The 6,414-nt window shown below is 34.9% G+C and overlaps 1 long non-coding RNA gene across 9 annotated transcripts; it reads left to right on the top strand.

Moving 5' to 3' along the window:
* The first annotated feature begins 875 nt into the window (after positions 1-875).
* On the top strand, positions 876-5,616 carry LOC113276078. Of its 9 annotated transcripts, none has more exons than XR_003323930.1 (10): positions 876-1,116; positions 1,226-1,572; positions 1,883-1,979; positions 2,785-2,911; positions 3,203-3,329; positions 3,662-3,794; positions 3,992-4,030; positions 4,442-4,560; positions 4,799-4,883; positions 5,144-5,616. It is a non-coding gene; the product is annotated as an uncharacterized LOC113276078 (long non-coding RNA). The 9 variants fall into 9 exon arrangements; XR_003323929.1 differs by having other exon boundaries at positions 3,653-3,794; XR_003323926.1 differs by adding an exon at positions 2,659-2,784 and having other exon boundaries at positions 2,854-2,911; positions 3,203-3,794.
* The last annotated feature ends 798 nt before the right edge of the window (positions 5,617-6,414 follow it).

Raw genomic sequence — 6,414 nt, 5'->3', positions numbered from 1 at the left:
AAATTCTCAGATACAAGAACATACGGTTGGTAGTTGAACTATTACCAACTGTAACAACATCAAAATCTCCAGTTACGGTTCTTAATAGAGTTAAAATCAACCGTAACTCACATAAACCCAAAAACTTTAATTTCAATTTTCATCTAAAACCCTAATTTTTGATACAAATTAAACTTAAATCGAACAAGATAAACTAAACCCTAATTGGTTTTTCAAAACATACTTCATATAAGTCATTACACTACACTTGATTAATTTTCGAATCGTCGATTAGTCGAAGACGATGAAGTTTTGAGTTTTAATGGAGGTTATGGTTGATGGGAGGAGGAGAAGAGAAGAAGAAAGAAAACAAATTTTCAATTTAGTTTTGATTTATGTTAAAAAATGGGGAGGGTAACCTAGTCAATTTACATCCCCTTTAGGACATTCCCTAACCAACTAAAGAGACATTACTATCACACTGCCGCCCCTCTAATAAAACATGCCACCCCTATAATAAGCTTGTACATAATATATATTGTTTGCTAACTACTCCCTCGTCTCATATATATAGGCGGAGAAGTAGAATTCTCTTAGATAAGAATTTTTTTTGTTTTTGTAAATTTCTCTAATGTTGTCTGATTTACCCTCATCAATTCCAATATATTTGTCTAGGAAGCATGAAAAATATTAATAAAATAAGAGTTTTTATCCCACTAAAATATTAAAATAGTATAATTCTTCTTGGGAATTACCAAAGACATTAACTAAGCTTGTTAATGTCATACTCTTTAATAAGGATAAATATGGAAGAAACCACATTCGAATTGGTTTTATGCTTATCTATTGAGACTAAAGAATTTTAGTTCTCCGCCTTTATATTATAGACAGAGGGAGTAGTATATAAGATATTTGCTTTATGCGTAATATTATGTTCTATATATTCATGAGCTGTGTAACCAGAATTGATATGATTTATGGTAATAATAATAATTATCTTCTCGAGCCTATATTCGTGAAGATCAATAACTCAAACCCTAGATATCGTTATCTTCTGTAAATTTAATGATTCCGGAAGATGTTCATGGTGCCAACTTGAAGTCTGTTTCTCTAGTCATGAACTAATTAATCCTGCAGGTATAACATTTATAGTCATAGATCCATTACCCTTGACAGGTTTAGGTTTTTTTCCTTCTTTTTAAATCCCTAGATTTATAATTCGTTTTTCTAATTGTTTATTAATCAGGAGATTGAGGTAGTTTATGGTGTTGATGATGATAACTTGAGGTGGCTAGCTCAATTGGTGCAAGGTTTGTTGGTGAAGCTTGCAGATGAAGGGGTAAGTATAAAGCCGTCTCCATGCTTTTGCACTTCTAGGCCGTTGTAGGCTGCAGATGAAGGAGTAAGTATAAGGCCAACTGTAACTTCTATGTGTGAGTTTTATGTTTATATCTTTTGTTTTACTGATTTTGCAATTCGTTATCCTGTGTAAGAGCAACAATATAACAAAAAGGAGTGTATTTTTCTTCTAATTGTGGGTGGTTGACGCACTCAGTCGATTAGCGTGTTTCCCAGATCAGAAACCTAATTGAGGTATGCCTCAGACATTATGTCATTTGTTCTTGTATTCCTTGGTAATTTATTATTGTGGATAAGATGAGTATCTTTTGCATGTCAATGATTTATGTTTTAAAAGTACTGATGAAAAAATGAGCTAGCAAGGTTCAGCGAATGGGAGAGAATAAGTGGCTTTACACATGATTCAATTAAATTTGTGATTGGTTGTAGTAGTTCAGATGAGCTATTTTCTGTTTCTCATTGTGAATTCTTGGATTGTGACTGCTTTCATATTAATGTAAAAAGAGTATGCAAGTTCTAATCTAATTACTGGTATTTTGTACAGCTGATGTTGTGGCAGGATCAGCTGCGTGTCTCTTTTGCGTTTGTTCCCAAAGAAGAGATAGTATGATCGCCCGTCATTCGAACTAACTGCAATCCAGGTGAGAATCCTAGTTTAATTTCTCCGTGGCTCCCTTTGTTATTCAGTTAGTCAACATATTTGGGACTCTTTGTAGTGGACTTGAAAATTCTTAGATTGAATCTTTACAACATAGTTTAGAGATTTAAATTATGCATCACTAAGAAATTGTCCTTTTTTAATAGATGGGGATGCGTCCAGTGTTGTTATTTGTCTATAGTTAATGGGTCTTTCAAATATTAATTATGTAGAAATGATTCTTTTGATTTTTTTATATTCTGGTTGGATCAAAGACAACTCCCAGATAATAAACATGGACAGAAAGACACTAGTCATAGCTTAATATTCGGCTCATAAATATATGAGCATGCGGATTACCGAAGGAAGACATAAAACAGTGATGTTTATAGGGAGACCAATCATCGTGCTTATAAAATTTCGTTTAGGGTGGTTTAATAGGAAAGGGAAGGAAAATTATGTGTGTAAAAAAGTTAGCTTCCATAACTGTTTGAACCTAATAGTGTATGTTTCTTGTGTTTCGCTTTTCCATAGTGTGTGCGTTCACCATTTCCTAGTCCCTTACTCAGTTAATCATAAGATTCATAATTATTTTGGATTTGCCCTGTGTCTGAGACTGACACACCTATCCACTTGTCTCAAGTCTTTCCCTGTTATTTCTTACTGCAATTGTATGAATTCAGGACACATTGGGAGATCTGTGGATTGCTTCATATCATGTTAAGAATAAGAACTTGGGTTCAAAATGAAAATCTGGCTGTGTACCTTTTTAAAGTTTAATTGTATTGTAATTGGCTCCATTTGTTTAGGTACGTCCATTGCCTTTTGAACAGCAAACTGCTTGAGTTTTGTTTTATGATGGATATGTATTCTGCCAGGCAACTGCTTTTATTTCCGCTAGAATTTAGGCGAAACCAACAACTCCTGTTTGATAAGGTATGTGATATGTCATTTGTTTGCACTTAGAATTTGTTGACATGCGCAGAACTATACTTTATGTTGTGAACTATCTTTCTTCTCAGTAGAATATCCCTTACTGAACTATGTTCAATTTATTTGTTCTCTCCATACTCTTTTAGTTGATTTGATTCTCTACTTTCAGTTTGATATATTATAGCACTAGAAATATGAATCATATGATGAGAGACATAGAGATCAGTATGATGTAAATATGAATTATGTCTTGTCATCGAATTTCTAAACTCCCTCTCCAATTTCGATCTGCAGGTATGTACAATTTGCAAATGTATCTTCTCTGGGTTAATGATTGCCTGATACGAGCTCGGACTTGCTTTTGAGTTGCCTAGTATTCTTATTCATAATCCAGCTTCTAAAGCCACCAAAAAACAGACAGGTAAACTCTTCTTATTTTTGATGTCATGACCAAAAAACAGACAGGTAAACTCTTCTTATTTTTGATGTCATGTTTTGGTAGTTGTGGTATTAACAATTACTCTCATTTGCGGTTTTCTTTGTTTAGAATGAGTCTTCATTTTCTTATGTTGCACATCCCTTATGTCGATATTATCGAGTCCCTGGCTGCATATAGATCTTTCATAGTGTAATTTTTTCTAAGACTACGCCAGGTATAAGGTACTCTAGTTTTGGTTACTTTTTGCCTGTCCAGAACCATATGAAACCTGAAATTTGTTGTTTAATTGATGCACCTATTGTCAGCAAGCACAGGCTGTTGGGGAGGAGGTGCCAAATGACAGCTTTTGCGATCGTGCTTACAGAAATATGTTGTGAGTTCAAGACAGTGACCGTAGTTGCCTTGGTTACCAGCACCAGCAGAAAGAATACTATTTCCTGCCAAGAGGTTTGTTATTTGTTCCAATACTTTACAAATATTTTGCAGACACTATGATGAAGTTCACATTGTCCGAGGTTTCCTTTCATACTTCCTTATCTTGATACTCTTTCAGTCATGTCTCAATTTCTTGTTTTACTATGTAATTTCCTTTAGTTTTAGTTTTCCGTAGATATGAAATTTTTATATGGTTTATACTTGTTCAGATTTTTGAAGAAGTCGAAGACTTAGCTCCTGAAATACAGGTTAGTAACAACCTTTTCTTGCTGTTATGTGATATGTCAAATGTGTGAAGGACTCTCTTAAACCATAGGTGAAATTGTTCCTTTCCTTTTCTGAAGCTGCTCAAGGCTGTCAGAAGCATTTGAAATCTAATACGCGTGTTCGTTGCGATTCCTACAGTGAGTAAAAGTTACTGTGGTTTCGTGCTCCTCTGGTAATGTCGTAGCAATAAATTAGTCATTGGTTTCTTTAATGGGAAATAGCAACCGTTGAAGGTCAAATCGTTGTTAAGTCTGTTCTTGCCAAAGTGGGAATGCCTCCGTAACTTGAAATTTCAGCTCTCTGCATTTAGTTTTGTGTACATGTGTCCAGGCCTCCTATGTCGGCTCGTGCATTTTTAATACTTGTTATTTTGCCTCATTGTGTTTTGTCAGTCACAGCCCATTTTCAGATGTGTTCCCAAAGAAAGCAGTGGAGATCCTTAATGAAACTGAACTAGAGGAATATTCATCTTATGACGCACATTTCTGTCACTTCGGTACAATCTTTTCAGGTACCTTGATGTCAGCTTTGAAACTTAACTTTACAGAGTTTTTTTTCACTAAAAGTAGTAGAAACATGTAAATATTACATCCTTGGGACATTAGCTTTCATTGCACCGTTAAATGAATAATCATGTCTTCTTTTCACACCAGAATCCCCCATGATGCTTCCTTCTATCATTTAGCACTTACTGTTGTGGTCTCTTCTTTTTCACATGAATATTTAAACTTGGTTATCCTGTCTGCTAGGTGGTAGGTCTTCTTCGTGATGATGTCTTAGATGATGCCGATACAAGGCGTTGTCATCCTTCTCTTAGTCTTAATGGGGAATAAGGTATATTTGCTGCACTTTCTTTTCAATCCTCTCCCTGCTGATACTTTTCATGTTTGAGAAATAGAAGTAATGTTTAGTGTGTTCATTTTATCATATTGCATATTCCTTATGTTGATATTATCGAGTACTTAGCTGTATATAGATCTTTCGTAGTGCAATTTTTCTAAGACTATGCCCGGATTAAGGTACTCTAGTTTTGGGTTACTTTCTGACTGTCCAGAATCACATGAAGTCTGATATTGATTATTTAAATGATACAGCTATTGTCAGCGAACACAGGCTGTTGGAATCGTACTTGGAGCTAATACTGTTGACAATTTAGGCTAAGAATGTAGTTGACAGTTAAGGCTAACTGCAACAGGATAATAGGCGATGACTCGAGAGTACCCTTAATAATATCCTTCATGTGAAGAATCTCTTCTTTCAAGTGCCAAGCCATCTCCAGAGTTTGGTGGCCTTGTAAAACTTGTTATTTATTGACTCAAGTATGTTGTTCTTCACTGCCTTGTCGTACCTTGGAAGATGAACTAGCTCCCGGATTTTTTTGTTTGCAAAGGAAGTTACCGAGTTTGATCCACAAGGAAATTTTATAAACCCCTCTACTTAATACTGATCTCATAAGCCTACTGTTATTCTAATGATTCAGCATGAAAATAGTGTGTTCCATATGGATACAAATATACAGATTTTGTAATTTTGTTTATTCTTTTAATTATATAGTACTTTTATTTTTAATGCTCATTAAAAATTCTACAACGAATATAATCGTTGCTGAAATTAGCCGAAACGTTGCATAATTAATTAAAGCAACACTTATATACGTTGCTACCACAGATAAGCAACGCATAAAGCAACGTATCAGGTGTTGCTTTAGTTAATTAAAGCAACGCATATGCACGTTGCCGATAATTTGTGACGCCGTGTGGGCAACCTACATAAGCGTTGCTGAAATTATTAGCAACATTTATAAATGTGGTAAATTAGTGATTTTGACATCGACATAATCTTGTATATACTGTTATGATTATGTGAATGGGTTATGGTGAAGATTTCATCCTAGGAAACAATGTTTTACATTCCTTTAAAGGAAGTACATTCATGAACTTGTTTTATGAGTCGAAAGGGAAATCATTAGGCTTATTGGTTCAGCTATTCATTACAATCTTTGGATTACCAATATGTGTGATATGGTAGAACTGATCGTAACTTTGTTATGTATCTTGGTATGACTAGTTTTACTTAATTGGTGTAACCGATCCTAAGTAATCACCATGAGATTGTATGATCAATATTTGTAATTGGTGTGACCGATCCTAGTAATTGGTGTGACTAATCACATAATGTTGTGTAATCGATCCTTGTAATTGGTAATCGGTCCTGGTAATTGGTGTAACCGATCCTGGTAACTGGTGTGACCGATCACAAGCAATACCATGGGAATATGGTAACCGGTCCTGGTAACTGATGTAATCGGTCCTGGTAACTTGTGTGACCGGTCACAAGTATTTCCATATTGAGGTATAACCGATCC

Source organism: Papaver somniferum, chromosome 4 (assembly GCF_003573695.1).
Source record: "Papaver somniferum cultivar HN1 chromosome 4, ASM357369v1, whole genome shotgun sequence".
Lineage (NCBI taxonomy): Eukaryota > Viridiplantae > Streptophyta > Magnoliopsida > Ranunculales > Papaveraceae > Papaver > Papaver somniferum.
This window is presented reverse-complemented; position numbering and strand designations above follow the sequence as displayed.